The 26,130-nt window shown below is 39.1% G+C and overlaps 1 long non-coding RNA gene across 1 annotated transcript; it reads left to right on the top strand.

The window, feature by feature from the left end:
• On the top strand, positions 1-26,130 carry LOC126108755 (uncharacterized). The gene is made up of 3 exons (XR_007523620.1): positions 1-458; positions 17,387-17,839; positions 26,001-26,130. It is a non-coding gene; the product is annotated as an uncharacterized LOC126108755 (long non-coding RNA).

Genomic DNA, 26,130 nt, shown 5'->3' with positions numbered 1-26,130 from the left:
GTAGTTTTCAATTACAGTATCATGAAAGTTCCATTTGATTCTGCTCAGTTCTGTACTCTCACAACCTCCAAATGCCAAAGGAAATTTCTTAAAGTACTAATTCTTACACAGAAAATTTTCAGACTCATATCAATTTATTGGCTCACAGCAGCAAAATACTATGTTTCATGTTTCACAACTGTAGTTTCCATTACAAAGCTTCAGTCCCTCGTTGACTCATGAATGAACAATTCAAATGTTAAAAGAAAGTACTTAAAACATTTGACCATGTTAATATAACTTGTTTCACCTGTTTGTGTTCATGGTTAAACTATTGTATGTATGTGCTTATACAGAATGTACTTTGTGTAGATGAGACTCCTTCATCAGTCATAAACCGTGTGGCAGACAATAGCAAAGAGAAAAATAGCAATGAACCAGAGAAACTATGTAATGGTCAAGGCTCTAATGCTTTGCCTGTAAGTATGCTCTTATTTCATTTTATTCCCCTTGAAACTATGCCAGACTCGGATATTTCTCATGAAAATTATGGAATCGTATTTGTATTGAGCACAACAAATAATATTATTGCTATTAGTTATGATTATACCTTCTGTTTTTAATATTGTTTTTTAATTACTTCCATATATAAAGATTTTCACACACTTGATGATGGTTCGAATATTGGTCGTATAACAGGTAATGAAATACAGAATGGGTTTTCCAGCATTTTATTAATGTAATAACCATTAGAGAAGGTACGGAAGATCAACTGTACTTATCCATTTCAGTGAATGTTTTAACAGTATTTCAAAGTTTAGTCTATGAAACATTGTCAGTTCCATAATATTTTGTTAAAAGTTGTGTGAGCAGAAAGTAGATGGAGCACCATCAAGAGTGAAATTTTGTTGCCAAGTTATGAATTCATGTGAAAATCATAAACCACCTTTGAACTGTTGCACATCATATTGTGATAAGATATTCTGTAGAGTGAGTGGATCATGAACATTAAACATGCATTGGATATGACACATTGTGGGAGCAAAACAAAACTGAGTGGCTTACAGAAACTTACTCCCCTCAATTCCTGGTTTGCACTCCAACAGATGGAGGATCTTCTCTCCAAACTAAACCAGTGTTCTCTTTAGTGAATATTGGAAATCTGTTTGGTGAAATCCCTTCCTTTAGTAAATTACAAATCTTAATTAAAATGATGAATCCTACCCAGTCATGGGCTTTGGTTCTCGTAAAAAATACTTGGTGATGTACCTGCTAGTGTAATATTCCACAAGAGCCTAAACATGTTACAAGGTATAATTTTTCACCAAAACTTAACGCTGCAAAGGAGTTATGTGAACACTTGGAGAAGCATGGGATCCATTTAATGTGATGAGTATGTCAAGGCCTGCCTGATAACGAGGTTGCCACTAAGCTCTTTTCCTCACTTTTGAGGAGTAATCACTTCCAGAGAAGACCACAATCATGGTTTACTGCTGGGATGTGAAGCTGTATTTCCCACCCCAGTGCAAAGCTGCAACAGCCAATTCTTTTAGGCATGCGTTCTCCCAGTGTATGTATGAGACTGGTTGGCCACTCCACAAAAACTCATCATGTGCACTATCTGCTTTTTCTGACAGTTGCAGAAATGATCACTCTTCTCGATCCTTGAAGTGTACTACCCTAATTACAGAACACAAAATGCAGAAACTGTATGTCAAAGATTGCCTCTTGTATTTTGAACCTTGAACCTTGGAAAAAATTGTATTGTTTACATCCAGTTTCACAGTGGTGAGGTAGTCAGCATAACCGGGCATTTTTACACTTTTGATGTCAAATTCTGTTAGTTCTGCAAGTAAATTAAACCATGGGGATGTTAGGCTATCCCCTCTCATCATTCTGGTTGTGCCATCTGCTGGAACCTGAACTCCCCTCACCTGGCTGAAGAAAAAACCAATAAATCAACACCAGCCAAAAACCCGTTAATGTGATAATTCAGTGGAAGTGCAATAGATATTACTGTCACCTTGCAATGGTACAAAAATTATTTGGTAATGTAATTAAATTTGCGGTGTAGAGTTGTACCCTGAATGATGAACCCAACTTACGTTGCTCCTGTGTTGTTATTTTGGTGTCGCTTCCGTCTACAATATAAGTGATGTTTATTTAATTTAATTACAGTTCCTGTAATGTCAAGTACAACTGGCTCTCTTTACCCCTAACCTGATCAGTTGACTTTGTTTATTGTTAGCATTGACAAAATTTAGTTAATATTTGAAATTTTACTGTGGTAACTTTGTTAGAATTAGCAGCCACACACTATTTCTACACCTGCACATTCAGTGATTTTTTGCTGTTATGGTCAGTCATGCGCCACTCGTTCATAAAAACCAGGCCCATATCCATGAGTTCTACAATGTATTTTTCTGTCACTTCACTCAGTTGAGCATTAGCAAAATACTCCTCATAATATTCACACTTTATCTAACACAGTTACTAAATAATACATTTTTTTGTCATGTGCGCCTTCAGAAAATACTTAATTTGGATAAAGCACAAAATAAATTGTAAATCAAACTTTTTCATTGAAGCACAGCTTTGATTGGGGGTTCAATCTTATGGAGAATACTGCCATACTTTTTGTACACAATAGCACCTCCTACCTTGTGTTGTAATGTATTGTGTTATATTGTATTGTATGTTAACAGGGGGCCTATAAACAACAGAGAGGCTTTGTCCTCTTCGCAGTGGCAGTGGTCCACAACCCCATGACAACTACCGCAGTCCACTTCACCCCTCTGCCGCCCCACACCAAACCACTTCTTCAGGGTTATTGTGCAGTTTTGCATGTTTCAAACTTGGATTAATTGTAGGAAACTTTAGATGTCTTTACTGACTTGTTTGATTGAAAAACTACCTGCGTGAATGAAATTTCATTTCTATGTAAACTCAGATGCGAGATGGAAAAGTGAACTGAAATTTTAATATTCCTAACACACTTGTTAGCAGTGCAATACTACTGTTGACTGAAACTGCTCTGAATGTTTTTAACTTCAGATAATTCTTTCCACTAACTTTTATATTTAAGTATGAACAATGTAGGAAAAGACATATTGCCACTTACTGTAAAGAGGATGCATCAAGTTGCAGACAGGCACAGTTGAGAGCCACTTACATAAAGCTTTCAGCCACAGCCTTCACCATTCACAAGCACAAACAGGCACACTTCATGCACATACAACTGACAACTTCAGTATCTCGGACCAGAATGCAACTATCACGTGGGATGCAAGCAGCAGTCTGGAAGGGTCAGAGAAGGGGAAGGGGTTGGGGTTGGAGTGGCATAGGGATGGATTAGGATGTTGTGGAGGTTGGATCGGCGATGGAAAGCCCCTTTAGGAGGTGTGGGCAGTATCTCAGGTAGGATATCCCTCATTTCAGGGAATGATGATAGATAATTAAAACCCTGGTGAAAGATGTTGTTCAGTTGTTTGACATAGCCTTCCTTATTTGATATGATTTAATATATTTGGAAAATAGAGCTACTGCCACAAACAAAATCTTCTGTTATCTTGGGGAGTGGATCAAAAGTGTCGAAGGCCCCAATTTCTAGTACTTACTTAGGTTTCATTGTCTACATTGGCCTTCAACTGGTTGCATTTATCACTTTTGACTTTTAATGATCACATGATTTTACCCTTTGCATAATTCGATGGCCCCGTGTTGTTGAACATTAGACACTCCAACTTTTTTTGTTTTACATTTCTTTGTCCCATAGTGACCAAATGCTAGGTGAAAATAATCAATTGTCATTTCTATGTGCTGTGAGACCACTCACAATATTCCCAGACAACTTATCTTCTTGTTGTGTTATATTGCTTCATAAATTACATAGGAGCCTATGACCCCAGCATCTACATCATCAAATTCGACCTTAACATACTTCAGCATCTCATCAGCATTCTGACACATCCTCTTTACTTTCCCTCTAAATTTTTTAAATAATTTATTTCACAGGCCACATCAGTATACCTCACCTTTTGAGATGTTCCACTACACTCTGGCAGTCGTGATGGGTCATCAGGTACAGTATGCTCTGCACCCTTGATGTATCTCATTTCCATGTTGAATTACTGTAAAAACAGAGACCATGAAGCGAGTGTGCTATGCAGCAATTGACAGTACTTCAGGAGAGTCAAGCTCTATGATCAGTGTGGATAATGGTTTTGTTCCCCCACAAGAAGCCTAGACTATGGCAAGGGACTCTTTTTCGGACACCATATAGTTACACTTGTATTTGCTGAGGGTTCAGCTTGCAAAAGCAGTTTGCCAATGAGTATTTCCTCCTGTGGCTTCTATCATCTGAAAAACTGACACCCACAAGCCACAGTCTAACTGTCCATAGCCAAATTGTATGGTACACTGGAGTCTGGATACCACAACTTAATATACTCAGCTAAACTTACTTTCAGCTTCTTAAATGCTGCAACATGTTTGTCAGCCCGTACGAATGCGCCACTTTTATTCAGTAGACTATACGGGTGTGGACTGTTAGATATTTGATTGAGCACATATTTACGATAGAAAGAGCATGATTCAATGACTGCCTTCAGCTTCTTACGAGTCCTGAGCACTGAACAATTTTGAGTGGCTCTTATTTTCTCTGGATCTTTTTCTATACCTTGAGCTGTAACTATATGCCCCAGAAATTTTATCTCTGTTTCTAACAAAATCGTACTTTTGTAATCTCAGGGTCATTTCTCTCCTAATTAGAGTTCTGGATACCTCTGGGATGTTCCTAGCAAGTCCTGATCACAATAATTAAGTCATCTGTGTATATTGTTATTTGTGATCTGAGTTTGCAGCCCAAGATCTTGTCAAGTGCATATATGAGTACAAAAATTGAAGTATTCAGCTTGACTGAAACCACCATAGTCTGATAACATTTCCAAGCAAGAAGGAAAGCTATATACTTTGACAATTTTGCATTCAATGCCACCTCCCAATACCCTTTCACCATATCAAAACTTGAAATAAATTTTACCCCACTAAATCATTGCAAAAGATCTTCCATATTCTCAGGGTGTTTTGTCTCTTTCTTGACAGTTCTGTATAACATACGTGCATCTATTACAACACGCATGGTACTATCCTTTTTCCCAACATTTACTAAGGGATTGTTAAAATGGTTGTTGCTTCCTTCTATTATCCCCATTAGAGCATGCAATCATTTCCTTTTGTACTGCATCCTTTTTAACTAATGGAATATTGTATGGTGACTTGAAAGAAGTTTCAGTCTCAATAACTTCTGTATGATGATCATATCCAACTGCCTTTTCTGGCCTGTCAGAAAACACTTCTTTACTGTCCTGTAACACTTGGAATAACTTCTCTCATTGTGTAACAGACAACCTGTCAGCATGATTCACTGCTTGTTGTAAGTTGGGCTCTTCCCTTCATTGTCTAACATCTTCTGTATTGGGTACCACTCATACCTCAATCCTAAACCAAAATTCCCTTCAACTGTATGCACTGAACAATTCAGCTGGTTCCCTTCTAACACCCTGGTTGATTCAAACAGAATGTCCAACTACCTACGTTCTGCATGAGATATGATAGCTTTTTGAGCACAGTTTATCAACCAGTCAATTCCTAGGATGATTTTGGCACTTAATTCTGTTACCACAAGAAATACATAACTACATCTACATCTACATATGTGATCACTCTGCTATTCACAATAAAGTGCCTGGCAGAGGGTTCAGTGAACCACCTTCATGCTGTCTCTCTACCATTCCACTCTCGAAAGGTACATGGGAAAAATGAGCACTTAAATTTTTCCGTGCAAGCCCTGATTTCTCTTATTTTATTGTGATGATCATTTCTCTCTATGTAGGTGGGTGCCAACAGAATGTTTTCGCAATCAGAGGAGAAAACCGGTGATTGAAATTTCATGAGAAGATCCCGTTGTAACAAAAAACGCCTCTGTTTTAATGATTGCCACTCCAAGTCACGTATCATGTCTGTGACACTATCTCCCCTATTTCACGATAATACAAAACGAGCTTCCCTTCTTTGAACTTTTTCCATGCCATCCCTCAGTCCCACCTGATGCGGATCCCACACGGCACAGAAATACTCCAAAATACGGCGGACACGCGTGGTGGAAGCAGTCTCTTAATGTAGACCTGTTGCACCTTGTAAGTGTTCTGCCAATGAATCGCAGTCTTTAGTTGGCTCTACCCACAATATTATCTATGTGATCGTTCAAATTTAGGTTATTTGTAATTGTAAGCCCTAAGTATTTAGCTGAATTTACAGCCCTCAGATGTGTGTGACTTATCGCATAATCGAAATTTAGCTGATTTATTTTAGTATTCATGTGAATAACCTCACGCTTTTCTTCATTCAGGGTCAATTGCCACTTTTTGCACCATACAGATGTCTTATCTAAATCATTTTGTAAGTCATTTTGATCATCTGATGCCTTTACAAGATGTTAAATGACAGCATCATCTGCAAACAATCTAAGACGGCTACTCAGATTGTCTCCTATGTCATTAATATAGATCAGGAACAATAGAGGGTCTATAACACTTCCTTGGGAAACACCAAATATTTCTTCTGTTTTACTCAATGACTTTCCATCTATTACTATGAACTGTGACCTTTCTGACAGGAAATCATGAATCCAGTCGCACAACTGAGGTGATACTCCATAGGCCTGCAGTTTGATTAGAAGACGCTTGTGAGGAATGGTGTCAAAAGCCTCCTGGAAATCTAAAAATGTGGAATAAATTTGACATCCCCTATCGATAGCACTTATTACTTCATGAGTATAAAGAGCTAGTTGTGTTTCACAAGAACAATATTTTCTGAATCCATGATGACTATATGTCAATAAATCATTTTCTTCGAGGTACTTCATAATGTTTGAATACATTATATGTTCTAAAACCCTATTGGAAATCGACATTAGTGATACAGGCCTGTAATTCAGTGGATTACTTCTACTTCCCTTTTTGGGTATTGGTGTGACTTGAGCAATTTTCCAGTCTTTAGGTATGAATCTTTCTGTGAGCATGTGGTTGTATATAACTGCTAAATATGGAGGTATTTTATCTGCATACTCTGAGAGGAAACTGACTGGTATACAATCTGGACCGGAGGCCTTGCCTTTATTAAGTGATTTAAGCTGCTTTGTTACACCTAGGATATCTACTTCTGTGTTTCTCATCTTGGCAGTTGTTCTTGATTGGAATTCAGGAATATTTACTTCGTCTTCTTTGATGAAGGAGTTTTGGAAAACCATGTTTAATAACTCTCCTTTAGTGACACTGTCATCAGTGACTTCACCATTGTTATTGCACAGTGCAGGTATTGATTGTGTCTTGCCACTGGTGTGCTTTACGTATGACCAGAATTTCTTTGTGTTTTCGGCCAAATTTCAAGATAGAATTTTGTTGTGGAAATTATTAAAAGCATCTTGCATTGATGTACATGCCATATTTCGAACTTCTGTAAGACTTTGCCAATCTTTGGGATTTTGCATTCTTTGAAATTTGGCATGCTTTTTTCGTTACTTCTGCAACAACGATCTGACCTGTTTTGTGCACCATGGGGGATCAGTACCATCACTTATTAATTTATATGGTATATATCTCTCAACTGCTGTTGATACTATCTCTTTGAAAACATTCCAGAACTTTTCTACTCTTACGTGATCAGATTGGAAGAAGTGAAGACTGTCTCTCAAAAAGGTGTTAAAGAGCATTTGTATCAGCTTTTTTAAATAGATATACTTTGCGTTTCTTTTTGATGGTTGTAGGTGTTACGGTATTCAGCCTAGCAGCAACTGCCTTGTGGTCACTAATCCTTGTATTCATCACAACACACACTATTTGTCCAGGATTATATATTGCTGAAAGGTCAAGTATGCTTTCACAACCATTTACGCTTGGAGTGGGCTCATGAACTAATTGTTCAAAATAATTTTCTGAGAAAGCATTCAGTACAATTTCGGATGATGTTTTATGCCTGCAGCTGGCTTTAAACATATAATTTTTCCAGCATATTGAGGGTAGATTGAAGTCACCACCGACTATAATTGTATGAGTGGGGTACTTCTTTGAAATGAGACTCAAGTTTTCTTTGAACTTTTCAGCAACTATGTCTTCTGAGTCAGGGGGTCGGTAAAACAATCCAGTTAATAGTTTAATCTGATTGTCAAGTATAACCTCTACCCACACTATTTCACATGAACTATCTACTTCAATTTTGCTACAAGGCAAACTACCTCTGACAGCAATAAATACTTCTCCACCAACTGTATTTAATCTATCCTTTCTGAACACTGTTAGATCATTTGAAAAAATTTCGGCTGAACTTATTTCTGGCTTTAGCCAGGTCTCTGTACCTACAACTATTTGAGATTCAGTGCTTCCTATTAGGGCTTGGAGCTCTGGTTCTTTCCCAACACAGCTACGACAATTTACAACTACAATACCAATCATTTCTACAACTACCTTACTGTGTTTTACCTACCCACTTTCTGACAGACGCCTCTTCTGTGGTTCTCTGAGACCCTTTAACCTAAAAAACCGCCCAGTCCCTTCCACACAGCCCCCACTACCCATGTAGCTGCCTCCTGTGTGTAGTGGACTCCTAACCTATTAAGCGGAACCTGGAAATCCACCACCCGATGGCGCAACTCAAGCCTACATGGTTACAGAACCGCCTGAGCCTCTGATTCAGATCCTCCACTTGGCTCTGCATCAAAGTACCACAGTCAGTTCTATCGATGATGCTGCAGATCGTGAGCTCTGCCTGAATCTTGGAAGCAAGACTGGCAGTCTTTACCATTTCTGCTGGCCACCCGAAACCAGACAGAATCTGCTCTGATCCAAAGCGACACACATCATTGGTACCGACATGAGCCACCACCTGCAGTTGGCTGCACTCTATACTCTTCATGGCATCCAGAAGCACCCTTTCCATCCAGAAGCACCCTTTCCACATCTGCAATGACTCCCCCCGGAATGCACATAGAGTGCACACTGGCTTCCTTCCCCTCCTTGGCAGCCATGTTCGTAAGGGTCCCCATTACGCGCCTGACATTGGTGCTCCCAACTACCAGCAAACCCACCCTCTGTGAATGCCCAGACCTTGCGGGCCAAGAAGCTTCCTCTGGAATTGGGTGGACGACTGCAACTGGCTCAGAGACATCGTCAGCCACAGATAACGCCCGAAACCTGTTCGTCAAATAAACCAGGAAGCCCCTACGATCGGCCCCATGGAAAGTTTTTCACTGCCTGCCAGACTTAGGAATGATCTCTCACTCGACCATGGGTGTGGGGTCAACCTCAGTGCAGGCAGCACCCAGGGGGGGCAGGGGGGGGGGTCACAGCAGTGGACCAATCAGAGAACACGTGGGAGGTGCTTGACATCCCTCACATCCCCGCGGCTGATCCCCTGCAGTGACACCCCTTGGCAGCAGCCTGCAGCTGTGTGACGGAAGCCAACGCATCCTGAAGCTATGAGCGAAGGGTCGCCAGCTCAGCCCGCATCTATATCTCTCTATATCTGAAAGTCTGATAATGCTAGGTACTTTATAAGTTTGCTACTCTCTCCTGTGGTACCTGTAACCTTAATACCTGCCACTGGCATATTTTCAATTTCCAGTTTGTGCCCGTTTATTTCAAAAAAAGCATTTGAAACAGTAGTTATTTGCACTCCTGTATCCAAAAGTACAAACATTTCCTGTCCATGTACTTTAATGGGAATGATGGTTTTGCACCCTAATGTCCTCCCTCCAGTCTTCTTTATTTTCCCATAATAAATCTTTCAACTGCAAGGTCTTGCCATGATATCTGACACATCTTTATAGTGAAAGTATTATCTGGAGGTTTCATTCTCCATTTCAACCATCCGCCTCTGCTTTCTCTCATAGCTCAACGCCTACAAATTCTGAGACTGCATCCTCTTCTACAGTGTCATTTTGGTTATGCCCATTCGCCATGTTTATGGAAACTTCCTCGCTTACTACACCTTCATTGTTTTCCTGATAGATTTGGTTTTCTTTTCTTTAGCTCAAATTGACACTACAAATTTTACTGTTAGAGTGTATATTTCTTCCAGTTGTTCATCTTTCTCTATTTACAATTCATCAGAATCATACATATCTTGCTAGTCTTAAAAGATGCTGTCTTATGATGCTGATTTTGACCTATTTTTTGTTCATTTGGCCCCATCTGTTCTCTGAACAGTTTGCACAGGTTTAAATCAATTCCATCAACTCGTTTGTCAGGAAAAATGACCTCCTCATTGCAGCTGCTCAAATCTTCCTTGTTTTCCTGCAAATTTTCTAATCTATGTAGGATGTCTACGATAGTACTGTCAGTTGTATAAATTCCAAAAGTTTCAGATATCTCATCTTTTTTGCTGTCACAGCTCTTGTTTTCTTGGTTATGCATGACTGCTATCACTATTACCTATTGAAATTGACATGACTCTCTATTACTTGCAGGTTTGGGTCTCTTCTATGGGAGTTGCCGTATTCTTAGCAGGCTGATTCTCCAGCTGTTGAGCGTATTGAGCGAAAGAGATAATCTCTTAATATGCATGCATGTCAGCATCATCCTTCCCCTTACTGCCTTCCTCTTCCTTCACGATTTATCCTCACCACAATTCATCGACTTCTTAACTAATATCTATGCAGATCTTAATTTTCCAGTTTGTCTTGCACCCTGTTACCACTTAAGTTTCCCCTTCCTGGTGATAACCTCCTCAGCCTTCTCTAACTGTTCCTCTCATCATATTTGTTTGTGACTGATTGCTATTAGCTCATTCAGGGACATTGTGGTTCCTGAATCCTCTTTGATTGCAAGTTTTGCACTCTATATTTTCACTCTCCACTTTTCCAGAAAGTCTTCAAAATTATGATTGTTACATCCTACGTATGGCTTGGAATCGTCTGGCAGCTTCTTCTCGAGTTCTCAAGCTATCTCAGATTCAGACCTTCTGCTTTTTAAATACTCCAAGCTCTTAAACTGTGATTCACAATATTCCTTCATGGATCCGCATCTATGTTTTGGCATTCTGGCGATGATAAACTCTCACCACAATTGGTCTTGTTTCTGGACAGACTAAAACTCTTCCAGAAACTTACTCTCAAAAATTCAGAGGACGGCAAATTCTCCACATCCAAATTCAGTCCCCATCACTTAGCATTTCCTGCTAACAAATTAATTACTAAATTTATCCTTTCTTTGTCTGAAATTGTTGGTAACACGTGCAGTTTTTGATGAAGTCGGTAGGATGACAACCTCCCTGTTTTTTCTGAGGGCCAAACTTACACTCTCTACTTAAAATCCCAGAATTCTTTGTTACAAATAGTATGTAACTACTCGGTGTCTGATCCTGTACCTGCAAATGTACCTATTCCATCTCAGTATGAATTGTTGTGGATTCTTGCTGTTGAATGCAAGAACCCATGTCCACTAGTGCACTCTTCATTGTGTTGCACAGTGCTTCCAGTCTGGCTTGTTTCGTCTGAAATTTGGGTCCTAACTGTGGGTTCAATAACTTGCAGCTGTCCTTCTATAAGAGGTTCTACCTCTCCTTCTACTCTCTAAGTTTCCAAATCAAATCTTTCTGTGATATTGGCAATTTTTGTCTGAATTTTAGTTACATCAGCCTTCATATTGTGTACCAGTTTGCTTATGTCAGTGATGCATTGGCTTTATGCAGTCAAAATCGCAAAATTTGTGTCAATCTTGCCTGAAAGATTTCAGTCCAAATCGGATATCATGAGCCCTGTTTTGATATACTTGGTTTTCACTTGAATATCAATTTTGTCTTTCAGTTAGGTCATCTTTGTTTCCTTTTGTGTCAATTTTGTATCCAGGCTAGTATTTATTTTACACTCTAACTGCATCATAGTAGCGTTCATGTTAGTTTCCAGCTGCTTTGCATTGTTTTTGAAACCTACACCCACATTGTTCATATTGGTGGTAATACATGTAGCCATATCGCTATTTTAATCACTATATGGTTTAACAAATCACTAAATCAACACCGATATCCATTTGCATCCCCTCCACCATCACATACCGTTCAGTTTTAATTTTTACTTGACCAAAGTACTGTTCCATTTTTATAATCAGCCTAAATCTTCTTAATGGATTGTCTAATCCACAGGTATAATTACATCCACTAACAAAAAAAATCTGTTTTCACTGCCAGTAACACCATGCAAGAACTGTCTTCTAAATTGTTGTTCTGTGTTACACTGTATTCTGATGTCTTGTGATTGAAAGGCAATGCCTCGTCTGGTACATTAAGACCTGACATCATCTTGTGCTGCTCTCATTTGTGCCTGTCTAAAATTTTCACGCAGTGAAGTACAAACTGCTTAATTTTTCTAAATGTTAGGTTTCCCATTATTATACAGGTTATCGCATAGACTTACCAATTTTGGTATCTGTTTTACAATGCTAAAATTGCAAAACTGAAGGTTATACAAATTTCCATTTTACTGCAGCAATGCACAAATTTTAAAAATCCTGTCACGCAGTCGACAGGTGCAACAATATAAAAATTATTTGGTAATATAATTAAATTTGGGGTGTGAGGAGTTGAAACCTGGATGACAAACCCAATCACATTGCTTGTGCAATGTTATTCTGATGTCACTTCCATCTACAACGTAAGAGATGTTTGTTCAGTTTCAATCTCAAGTACAACTGACTCTTTTTACCCCTAATGTCACCACTCGACTTTATCACTCACATTGACAAAATTTAGTGAATAATTCAAATTTTACTGTGGTAACTTTGCTGGAATTGGCAGCCATGTACTACTTCTACACCAGCGTTCTTGGAAAATTTTTGGTGCCATGACTGGTCACGTGGCATTTGTTCATATAACTGCTGGCTGCCTGCCTTATTCTGTATTTTCTACAAGCTATTATGCTGTCACTTCACTCAGTTTAGCATTAGTGAAACACTACACACAATGTTCACCTGTTATCAAACACAATTACTAAACAATAAACAATCCTAGGTAAAACACTGCCTTACATTTCATACACAGTCACACTTCCTATTGATTTAGAATCCCAGTTGGCGGCCATAACAGCAGACCGCCTAAGCAAATTCTGACGAGAGCATTGATCACTTACCAAGAGTTATCCCGTGTGGAGAACTAACTAATTCAATGAAGATCGGTTGCCAGCTCTAGAGGAATTTTTGTTCCTTGTTTGAATTAGTTTTAACAACTTTAGATGACTTCACTGACTTGTCTGACTGAAAAGTTACCTGTAAGAATGAAATTTTATTTCTCTGCAAACTCAGAACTGAAATTTTAATATTCTTAGGACACTTGCTACTAATGGAATAATATTGTTGACTGAAATGAACTGAATTGATTTTTACTTTAAATAATTCTTTGCAAGAACTTTTGTAATTCAGTGGCAGATAATTTTAAACAAATGACCAATAAACAGGTGACCTTATTGTCTTTGCACTAATACTGTTGCTCTAAAGGAGCATACAACATCATAATGTGACACTGGATAAGACAAGTTTTTTCTTTATACTGTGCTACAAATAAACTTGAATAGTAATACTGATATTTAAATTCAATTTACTTTAGGAAAGAGGAATGCTGCTTAAGGCAAAATAACTTTACAAGAATTCCAATAACTATTTCCATATTTCTACTAAATTGATCACAAATTGACATTATCAACTGGTGGTATTCTGCATAGATTTGAAATAATTTTCAGATTATAAAAATTATTAACTTAAGTCTCATAACTTGCTTTCATTTGTTACAAGTTGAGATGCCATGATGGCAGGATGATGTCTTCAGGTCTCTATACTGGTAGCCATTGTTAATGCACTCCTCTGTGCATTTATACACTGTTAAACATTGGTCAGGAGCATGCCAATTTACCATCAGTTCAGTCAGACATTCCTGAAATTCAACTATTTACATAATTGAGACAATTTTTCCTATGATCCAACCCAGCTATCTTCAGTCTCGACACCACTAACATTTAAATAAGTGCTATAGAGACCATTACACAGAATGGCTCTCTCTTGTGTTCACACATGCGCATCTACCACAACAACTCTCCAATGTCTGACCACTGACCAATCCCTACCTTTGTTTGTGCATTTTGTGCCACTCGACCATAATGCTTGTACCTGTTTGCATCCACACTGGATGCAACAGCAACACAAATGCAAACCCCTCTCCCTCCCCCTGCTATTTTTCTCCTGTGTTGGGATTTAAGTGCTCCCCCCCCCTCCACACCACCACCACCACCACCACCACCACCACCACCACCACCACTCTCCTCATAGGGAAGTACCATGTTGTCTGGTAGGGGCCTTCTAATTGAATAGCTCTAGTCCAGACTTCTCCGCCAATCTCATGGGTTCACTGCAGTGGTCACTACACAATGATTTTTATGGTAGTGGCCACTTTCCAATGTTCCTGATACTTCTTTGTCAGTGTAACAGATCATGTACCATTTTGAGCTCTTCGAATGGTCAACTGGCACTTGTATACTTCTGCTACCACTTCATGCCCTCTCTGTCAGATAGCATCAACGATGTTCTGAGTGACACGTCCTAACCGATCGTCCGCTTTCCAAGAACTGTTATTCCCATTTCTACAGGCCCTTACTGCCAACGGGCAGTGCAGTGGTTGACCAAAGAGACTGCAGCAACAATTCAGGATCATTTAAAGGCACTGCGTGTCTGAAGTGACATCGTTCAGAGACCACACTCATCAGTTTGAAGTTACTGCACACAAGCCTCACAGACTAATTAAGGACAGTAAGGAGGAATGCTGGGAGCACCATATCTGCAACTTGGGAATGTATGTCTTAATTGTGTGTACAGACCAAGCTCCATAGTCTTCTGGGCCTCCAATGATTAACAACTGGTGTCAGTTCTTGCTGAACACCTGGCAACCCATTTTGTATCAGCATCTGTGATCTCTTCTTACCCAACTACCTTAACTACATAATGGGAAAGTTGAAGATATATCCCTATTGTTCACCCTCACCACTCTGAATTATATAACAACCTTTCACTGACTGAGAACTTCCCAATTATAACCCACATCCATCAACATCTACTGGCTACTTAGCCTCACCAACATGCTCTGCAAATAGGTTGAAAAGATTGTAGCATGATGGTTATGTTGGGTTTTCCATTGTGGCGCTGTCAGTTTAGTTTCTGGAAAGGACAATCCACAAATGACCATTTGATTAGATGGGAAACATCAGTCTGAAAGGCTTTTCTTTTTTTTTAAGCCAACACCTCATTGCAGTCTTCTTTTTACATACGTAAGGTGTATTACACCACTTGGAACCATCACATTTTACTTAGTGTCCATAACTGAGGCTTTTGGTGCTCCATATTGATTTTTTGTGGGTTTGTTCCTGTCAGGGTCGGTATATCACTCAGCAGCCCACAGGTTTAAGAGAACAGTGTCCTTCGGGGCTCTGTGCTGAGTGTGACACTCTTCCTCATTTCTGTCATTAGGCTAGTTACATCTGTCAGACCAGTGGTGTGCACTGTATGTTGACAGTTTTTGCATTTGGTATAATTTCCAATGTGTAGCCTTGGCTGATCACTAGCTCCAAGTGGCTCCACTTTGAACTTTTCCTGTACCTTCCCGTTCTCTCCCGAGGAAATACTGTTCGTACACTCAGGTGGAATTACCAGTTGGAATATGCCTGGAGTGAGGCTCTCTGATGGGAATTCCTAACCCTGTAAGAATGTGTATTCCATATTTTCCTGCATCCCTGTTAATGTTGAACCTCAGATGCACACATTTTTCCCTCCCTATAAAAAAAACAGTAATAAGAATTTTGTCTGGACAAAAATGCTTTTAACATCTTTGGCTAAATGACTACTTTAACTATAACCAATACTGTCAGACTGTTGTAGGTGAATATTCTGTTGATAATTATGTTCTCACTTATGTTTATCTATGATGTTATCATGTTCAAAAAGAACGTTTCAAGAATGCTACAAACCTAAATTCCATTCTGATCCAAATTAATTAATCACATATTATGTTAACTGTAAGGTTACTGTTTTACTAAACAGAAAGTATCTGCAACATGAGTCAGCCCAAAACTTCATGAATTGTTAAGATATTATGTACTTTTGATCTAGAAAGAGAGAGTGTGGACATGAAGTCTTGTATTGTAAATATATAGCATTTCGGAGCTACTGTAAAGAACACCCAGTTAAAAAATTATTCAGTCCCACCCAGTAAACAATCAAACTATGTAGTCACAAAGAAACTTAAAATTATGTCAGGTGAAGCAGGAAACTATAGGAAAACTAATGAAGCGACAATAATATAGCAGTCGGGGGAAACTTGAACACTCACAGATTGTTTTTATATATTATGAATAATATAAAGTTTTGAATCAAGAAAATGATCCCTTGAAGGAGAAGCATGTCATTGGCTGACAATCATAACAAAATGTGGACATGCACAAAGTTTTTCACTCTTGTAATGGATTACATGCTGCATAGTACATTAATTAGCAAAATAACATGGAGTTTGATATCAAGAAGTCCTAAAATAATAAAAGTAGCTTGAAATGAGATTTACACTCTGCACCAACTTGTTAGGATATGAATGCGACAAAATGGATGTATTGGCTGTTGTGGAGTAGTGGTTATTAATTCACCATGATACTCTCCCACCTCTTCATTCCTCTTTCATCTCTCAAATAACCAATGACATCACTGTGCCTTCACATTTCGTTTCATTTACCTAGTGCATCAGTTTATCAAATGACTGAATGATCTTATAGTTTTTTAAAGTGATCTTCCAGGTCTTCTCTGTGAATATTTGTAATCATGCAAAGGGCAGGTAATACATGATCTTATGCATGACTGTTACATGCTTGGTGCAAGAGTGTTGACATGCAGAGTGTGGAGAAATGTATTTCCTATTTATACACATGTAAAAGGTCTGGATGTATCTTCCAACTAGAATATCAGTGGGATCTGATGGGATAAATGAGCAAAAAGTGACTGGAACAAGAGGGTAGAAGCAGGCAGAGAACCTTTCTAACAGAAATTGGGGCTGTGTGTGATGGCCGGTCATCATTTTTGATTGCTCCAGCATTAGTAATGTCTGTAGCTATTATGTATCTGTATACTGCTGAACACCCCATCTGTGTGATAGTAGATTGTCATCACCCATAGTGATTAAAAATTATTGAACTAAAAGATTTTCTCGTCTGTATTTTTTATTTATTTTAAAATGTTTTATACGTGTCATTATTTGTGGTGATGTAATGTAGGTGACTGATTTATGTTTGAATTCAGTTGATTTGCATTTTTTAATTATTTAATTATTTTTACAGGCTATGAAAAGCAACAGAGTACAAAGTGTAGGTGACAAGAGAAAATGTGAGGTGTAGAACAATCCAGAGGTAGTACCACCAAAAAGGATAAGAAATGCAGTCAACTCAAAACAAAAGAAAGAATTAGTTGACAGAAATGTAAAGAAAACTAAAAAAGAATGACAGCCATCTGTACCTGGCTCAGACAAAGGTGTGAATAGTGATTTTTTAGATGGCAATAACTGTCTTCTAATGACATGATGTATGAGAACAAGAATGGTGTTGTTGATAAGAATGAAGTTTCTCATAGTATCCAATCAAGTAATAAAATAAGTTATGGAAAATTAAAGCCAGATACTGCAGTACCAGTACTAGGCAAAATTAGTAAAGAATCCACCAATGACGAAAATAGTAATTGCACCATCAAGAACACAGAAAATATGAAAACAAGTGATATGAGCAATGATTTTACAGGTAAGATGATTGTTTCAGTATCCCAACTTAATGAATGTAAGACATACACTGGTGTCAAAAGTTAAAGCAACAAACTGTTATTTCCCCAACCTGTGTCCAGTTCACAATATAATCGTACAAACTGTCAAACAGATGTATGTACAATCGTGTTCTGCATATAAGATGGCATTCTGATCAACTGAAAAACATGCCAATGGTGATGTCAGGGCACCTATGAGAAAAGGTAGTGTATGCCAGGTAGCCCAACAGCCACAATCACTTTGTACACAGTCACAGATGGTGCAGAGAAGATGTTTACCAGACAATCTGCAGTGGCGGGCCATAGAAGGAACAGAAACAGGACAGCAGCTAACTGATTTGGACCAATGGTGTAATGTGAATCGTTCTGTCATTTCTCGGATTTGCTGACAGTTTATAGAAACCAAAACTGTATCCCAAAGACCAGGGCAGGGCCGGCCATGTGTGACTTCAGGAGAGAGGACTGTGATTTGGCTGTAAGAGCACAATAGTAGCGCCTTAGTATATTTTTGTTGTTGTTGTTGTTGTTGTTGTCTTCAGTCCTGAGACTAGTTTGATGCAGCTCTCCATGCTACTCTATCCTGTGCAAGCTTCTTCATCTCCCAGTACCTACTGCAACCTACATCCTTCTGAATCTGCTAAGTGTATTACTCTCTTGGTCTCCCCCTACGATTTTTACCCTCCACACTGCCCTCCAACGCTAAATTTGTGGTCCCTTAATGCCTCAGAACATGTCCTACCAAGCAATCCCTTCTTCTAGTCAAGTTGTGCCACAAACTCCTCTTCTCCCAAATTCTATTCAATACCTCCTCATTAGTTATGTGACCTACCAATCTAATCTTCAGCATTCTTCTATAGCACCACATTTCGAAAGCTTCTATTCTCTTCTTGTCCAAACTATTTATCATCCATGTTTCACTACCATACATGTCTCCACTCCATATAAGTACTTTCAGAAATGACTACCTGACACTTAAATCTATACTCGATATTAACAAATTTCTCTTCTTCAGAAACGCTTTCCTTGCCATTGCCAGTCTACATTTTATATCCTCTCTACTTCGACCATCACCAGTTATTTTGCTCCCCAAATAGCAAAACTCCTTTACTGCTTTAAGTGTCTCATATCCTAGTCTAATTCACTTAGCATCACCCAACTTAATTCGACTACATTCCATTATCCTCATTTTGCTTTTGTTGATGTTGATCTTACATCCTCCTTTCAAGACACTATCCATTCCATTGAACTGCTCTTCCAAGTCCTTTGCTGTCTCTGACAGAATTACAATGTCATCAGCCAACCTCAACGTTTTTATTTTTTCTCCATGGACTTTAATACCTACTCCGAATTTTTCTTTTGTTTCCTTTACTGCTTGCTCAATATACAGCTGTGACTTATTAAACTGATAGTTTGGTAATTTTCACATCTGTCAATACCTGCTTTCTTTGGGATTGGAATTATTATATTCTTCTTGAAGTCTGAGGGTATTTCACCTGCCTCATACATCTTGCTCACCAGATGGTAGAGTTTTGTCAGGACTGGCTCTCCCAAGGCCTTCAGTAGGTCTAATGAAATGTTGTCTACTCCCAGGGCCTTGTTTCGACTCAGGTCTTTCAGGGTTCTGTCAAACTCTTCACGCAGTGTCATATCTCCCATTTCATCTTCATCTACATTGTCTTCCATTTCCATAATATACTCCTCTATATACTCCTTCCACCTTTCTGCTTTCCTTTCTTTGCTTAGAACTGGGTTTCCATCTGAGCTCTTGATATTCATACAAGTGGCTCTCTTTTCTCCAAAGGTCCCTTTAATTTTCCAGTAGGCAGTATCTATCTTACCCCTAGTGAGATAAACCTCTACATCCTTACATTTGTCCTCTAGCCATCCCTGCTTAGCCATTTTGCACTTCCTGTCAATCTCATTTTTGAGACGTTTGTATTCCTTTTTGCCTGCTTCATTTACTGTGTTTTTATATTTTGTCCTTCCAGCAATTAAATTCAATATTTCTTCTGTTACCCAAGGATTTCTACTAGTCCTCATCTTTTTACCTACTTTATCCTCTGCTGCCTTCATTACTTCATCCCTCAGCACTACCCATTCTTCTTCTACTGTATTTCTTTCCCCCTTTCCTGTCAATTGTTCCCTTATGCTGTCCCTGAAACTCTGTACAACCTCTGGTTTAGTCAGTTTATCCAGGTCCCATCTCCTTAAATTCCCAGCTTTTTGCTGTTTCTTCAGTTTTAATCTACAGTTCATAACCAATAGATTGTGGTCAGAGTCCACATCTGCCCCTGGAAATGTCTTACAATTTAAAACCTGGTTCCTAAAGCTCTGTCTTACCATTATATAATCTATCTGATACCTTCTAGTATCTCCAGGATTCTTCCATGTATACAACCTTCTTTTATGATTCTTGAACCAAGTGTTAGTTATACTCTGTGCAAAATTCTACCAGACAGCTTCCTCTTCCATTTCTCTCCTCCAATCCATATTCACCCACTATGTTTCCTTCTCTCTCTTTTCCTACTCTCGAATTCCAGTCACCCATGACTATTAAATTTTCGTCTCCATTCATTACCTGAATAATTTCTTTTATCTCATCATGTTGTTGTGGTCTTCAGTCCTGAGACTGGTTTGATGCAGCTCTCCATGCTACTCTATCCTGTGCAAGCTTCTTCATCTCCCAGTACCTACTGCAACCTACATCCTTTGAATCTGCTTAGTGTATTCATCTCTTGGTCTCCCCCTATGATTTTTACCCTCCACGCTGCCCTCCAATACTAAATTGGTGATCCCTTGATGCCTCAGAACATGTCCTACCAACTGATCCCTTCTTCTCGTCAAGTTGTGCCACAAACTTCTCTTCTCCCCAATCCTATTCAGTACTTCCTCATTAGTTATGTGATCTACCCATCTAATCTTCAGCATTCTTCTGTAGCACCACATTTCAAAAGCTTCTATTCTCTTCTTGTCCAAACTATTTACCGTCCATGTTTCACTGCCATACATGGCTACACTCCATAAAAATACTTTCAGAAATGACTTCCTGACACTTAAATCTATACTCGATGTTAACAAATTTCTCTTCTTCAAAAACGCTTTCCTTGCCATTGCCAGTCTACATTTTATATCCTCTCTACTTCGACCATCATCAGTTATTTTGCTCCCCAAATAGCAAAACTCCTTTACTACTTTAAGTGTCTCATTTCCTGATCTAATACCCTCAGCATCACCCGACTTAATTCGACTACATTCCATTATCCTCATTTTGCTTTTGTTGATGTTCATCTTATATCCTCCCTTCAAGACACCATCCATTCCGTTCAACTGCTCTTCCAAGTCCTTTGCTGTCTCTGACAGAATTACAATGTCATCGGCGAACCTCAAAGTTTTTATTTCTTCTCCATGGATTTTAATACCTACTCCAAATTTTTCTTTTGTTTCCTTTACTGCTTGCTCAATATAGAGATTGAATAATATCGGGGAGAGGCTACAACCCTGTCTTACTCCCTTCCCAACCACTGCTTCCCTTTCATGTCCCTCAACTCTTATAACTGCCATCTGGTTTCTGTACAAATTGTAAATAGCCTTTCGCTCCCTGTATTTTACCCCTGCCACCTTTAGAATTTGAAAGTATTTCAGTCAACATTGTCAAAAGCTTTCTCTAAGTCTACAAATGCTAGAAACGTAGGTTTGCCTTTCCTTAATCTTTCTTCTAAGATAAGTTGTAAGGTCAGTATTGCCTCACGTGTTCCAGTATTTCTACGGAATCCAAACAGATCTTCCCCGAGGTCGGCTTCTACTAGTTTTTCCATTCGTCTGTAAAGAATTTGTGTTAGTATTTTGCAGCTGTGGCTTATTAAACTGATTGTTCGGTAATTTTCACATCTGTCAACACCTGCTTTATTTGGGATAGGAATTATTATATTCTTCTTAAAGTCTGAGGGTATTTCGCCTGTTTCATACATCTTGCTCACCAGATAGTAGAGTTTTGTCAGGACTGGCTCTCCCAAGGCCGTCAGTAGTTCCAATGGAATGTTGTCTACTCCGGGGGCCTTGTTTCGACTCAGGTCTTTCAGTGCTCTGTCAAACTCTTCACGCAGTATCATATCTTCCATTTCATCTTCATCTACATCCTCTTCCATTTCCATAATATTGTCCCCAAATGCATCGCCCTTGTATAGACCCTCTATGTACTCCTTCCACCTTCCTGCTTTCCCTTCTTTGCTTACAACTGGGTTTCCATCTGAGCTCTTGATGTTCATACAAGTGGTTCTCTTATCACTAAAGGTCTCTTTAATTTTCCTGTATGCAGTATCTATCTTACCCCTAGTGAGATAAGCCTCTACATCGTTACATTTGTCCTCTAGCCATCCCTGCTTAGCCATTTTGCACTTCCTGTCGATCTCATTTTTGAGACGTTTGTATACCTTTTTGCCTGCTTCATTTACTGCATTTTTATATTTTCTCCTTTCATCAATTAAATTCAATATTTCTTCTGTTACCCAAGGATTTCTACTAGCCCTGGTCTTTTTACCTACTTTATCCTCTGCTGCCTTCACTACTTCATCCCTCAAAGCTATCCATTCTTCTTCTACTGTATTTATTTCCCCCATTCCTGTCAATTGTTCCCTTATGCTCTCCCTGAAACTCTGTACAACCTCTGGTTCTTTCAGTTTATCTAGGTCCCATCTCCTTAAATTCCCACCTTTTTGCAGTTTCTTCAGTTTTAATCTACAGTTCATAACCAATAGATTGTGATCAGAGTCCACATCTGCCCCTGGAAATGTCTTACAATTTAAAACCTGGTTCCTAAATCTCTGTCTTACCATTATATAATCTATCTGACACCTTTTAGTATCTCCAGGGTTCTTCCATGTATACAACCTTCTTTTATGATTCTTAAACCAAGTGTTAGCTATGATTAAGTTGTGCTCTGTGCAAAATTCTGTCAGGCGGCTTCCTCTATCATTTCTTAGCCCCAATCTATATTCACCTACTACGTTTCCTTCTCTCCCTTTTCCTACACTCGAATTCCAGTCACCCATGACTATTATATTTTCGTCTCCCTTCACTATCTGAATAATTTCTTTTATTTCATCATACATTTCTTCAATTTCTTCGTCATCTGCAGAGCTAGTTGGCATATAAACTTGTACTACTGTAGTAGGTGTGGGCTTTGTATCTATCTTGGCCACAATAATGCGTTCACTATGCTGTTTGTAGTAGCTTACCCGCATTCCTATTTTCCTATTCATTATTAAACCTACTCCTGCATTACCCCTATTTGACTTTGTGTTTATAACCCTGTAGTCACCTGACCAGAAGTCTTGTTCCGCCTGCCACCGAACTTCACTAATTCCCACTATATCTAACTTCAACCTATCCATTTCCCTTTTTTAATTTTCTAACCTACCTGCCCAATTAAGGGATCTGACATTCAACGCTCCGATCTGTAGAATGCCAGTTTCCTTTCTCCTGATAACGACGTCCTCCTGAGTGGTCCTCGCCTGGAGATCCAAATGGGGGACTATTTTACCTTTGGAATGTTTTACCCAAGAGGACGCCATCATACAGTAAAGCTGCATGCCCTCGGGAAAAAATACGGCTGTAGTTTCCCCTTGCTTTCAGCCATTCGCAGTACCAGCACAGCAAGGCCGTTTTGGTTAGTGTTACAAGGCCAGATCAGTCAATCATCCAGACTGTTGCCCCAGCAACTACTGAAAAGGCTGCTACCCCTCTTCAGGAACCACACGTTTGTCTGTCCTCTCAGCAGATGCCCCTCCACTGTGGTTGCACCTACAGTACGGCCATCTGTATCGCTGAGGCATGCAAGCCTCCCCACCAATAGCAAGGTCCATGGTTCATGGGGGTAGGAGCGGCTTAGTAGTGCACAGTAATTGGCATGTGAGCTCACGGCAGCCACTGGATGTGTTGCATCAGGGCAACAGTGTGCAGAAGGTTTTGGCAGAGTGGCCTTCATTGTCAGAGACCTGATGTATGCCCACCTCTGATGCGTCTTCACAGAAGAGAAGGGAACATCTGGAGTGGAGTCTCAACATGCTACCTCAACCGTCAAACAGTGGGCCACTGTTGCTTTCACAGATGAGTCCCAGTTTAGTCTGGAGAGTGATTCTTGTTAGATTCACATCTGGAGGGAACATGGAACATGATTTTTGCACCCAAACATTGTAGAAAGAGACCAATATTGAGGAGAATCCCTAACGGAGTGGGCAGGGATTATGTTTACTAATCAAACCCCTCTTTATGAAATTGTATGGGTTAATTGTCAAGGATTAACTGCTGTCAGGTATCATGACAAGATCTTGGTACCTCACCTGCAGTTGTTGCAGTGTACTTTGTGCCCACACTTCGTATTGATGGATTTTAATGCTTGACCCCAAAACTCATGTTCTTTGCAGCAGTGCACTGTTGCTGTCAGTTGAATCCAATGCTGCAATATAGAGGTAGGTTTCCTACAGCATTGAATATATGGTCATTCTTAAGACAGCAGGAATTTTAAATCAAACATTGGACATTTTTATATTAATTTCGAGTATGAGGCCCATAAAATATGATACTGGCTTTTCCTTGTGGCTATTCATACCCAAATTCTGTCACTGCCATGGTTCTCAGTAACTTACAATCTTCTCTCTTTCTCTACCACCCTATTTATTGACATCTGACTCACATTGAGATATGTTTTTATATAATATTTTATAGTAATTTCCCCCCCTCCCTTCCTCTCACTCTCTCTCTCTCTCTCTCTCTCTCTCTCTCTCTCTCTCTCTCTCTAATCAGAAGCTTATTAATTTAAATGCATTTTTACAGATTGTCATATCAGCCAACTAGGTATTGAAGAAAGTTCATGTAGACAGCCAAAATATGAAAGTGGCAAGCACAATATCAGTCCATAGAAGACATCAGGTGAAAATCATGGTTTACATGGACTGACAAGAAGCAGAGCAGAGTGGCAGATTTCAAAGTATTAGGATTTACAAAGGCTATTACTTGGTGACAGCTTCACATGTGTGAGGTGTAGCAGGTCACATAAAGCTGACTACCGGAAGTTGGTGTTCTCATGGTGGTATATTCATGTGCTTATGTTGATTGCCATCTCCAGTTCAACAGCATCTCTGATTCAGAGTAGCAATCAATAGTATTGCTGAATACCAAACCTCTCCACACTATGGAGGTCTCTGGCTGGAAGCATCCTGGTGTTGACTGCTTTGATGAGTGCATGGTTTCTGTAGTTTCAACATCGTGCTGATCCTGGATGTTTGTATCCACCGAAATGTCATCAGGGAAATTAGACCAAAAGCATTCAGGTCCTGCAAGAAGGCACCCCCGTGGGGTCTCCTCAGAAACTTTCTTGTATGGAATCTCATTTCTGTTATAGGTGCATTATCAGTTATGATGAGGATGCTGGGTCAGCATTGTCTATGAAGTCAGGTTTTACCTTGGAACATTTGGTTAGTGATGCCACTGTGACAGTACCTTCTTTCTTCTGGTAGTGCAACTGCTCTCATTGGTTCACATTATCTACTACTACTAGAGTCCAGCCAGATGATCTGTCAAACAAATGTGCCCATATTTGTGTTCCGAGTCTGAAAGCTGTTTGGGGTAATGGATGGGAGTGGTACTGAAGGTGGAGGAAATATTGTAATATTATTGGAATTCCTCCATAAAGCATATTTGGCAGATTTTGTTTTACATTTATTGATGGTGTCTACAATGTGCTAAGGAATAAGTTTAACGCTGCTCCTATTTGTACCAGTACAAAGTTCCTTCTTCCATTCTTATGTCCCTTCATACTATAGATTCCATTCTACTTTTACATCTTCATCATCTAATCTCATTCAGTAACAAAAAATGCTTAATTTTATTAGCTATGATTTTCCTTGTTCACCTGTTAGAGTAGAATAAATTATTTAAAGTATTATGACAGTCTAGAAATTATTGACAGGAAAGATATAATGAATTTGATTTAATATGAAATGAGACAGTTGATGACAGGCATTGATGTCCTCTTTGTTTATCCTTTTTATAATATATTTGTCTGCTGTTTACAGCTTTTGTGGCTGTTTCTCATAATCGAGCCTTTTCTTTTTAAGTGACATTATTGTTTAACCAATATTGCAGATTTTCTCAGAAGACCCCCCACATACCCTGAAGCAGAGGAAGAAACTGGCCAAAATAGACAAAACACTATCACAAAATAACAAAAAAAATTGGATGTATTTGATGAAAATAGCAGGGTGTTACGTTTAAG

This window comes from Schistocerca cancellata, chromosome 11 (assembly GCF_023864275.1).
Source record: "Schistocerca cancellata isolate TAMUIC-IGC-003103 chromosome 11, iqSchCanc2.1, whole genome shotgun sequence".
Lineage (NCBI taxonomy): Eukaryota > Metazoa > Arthropoda > Insecta > Orthoptera > Acrididae > Schistocerca > Schistocerca cancellata.
Note: the sequence above shows the minus strand (reverse complement) of the source record. Positions and strands in the feature narration are given on the sequence as shown.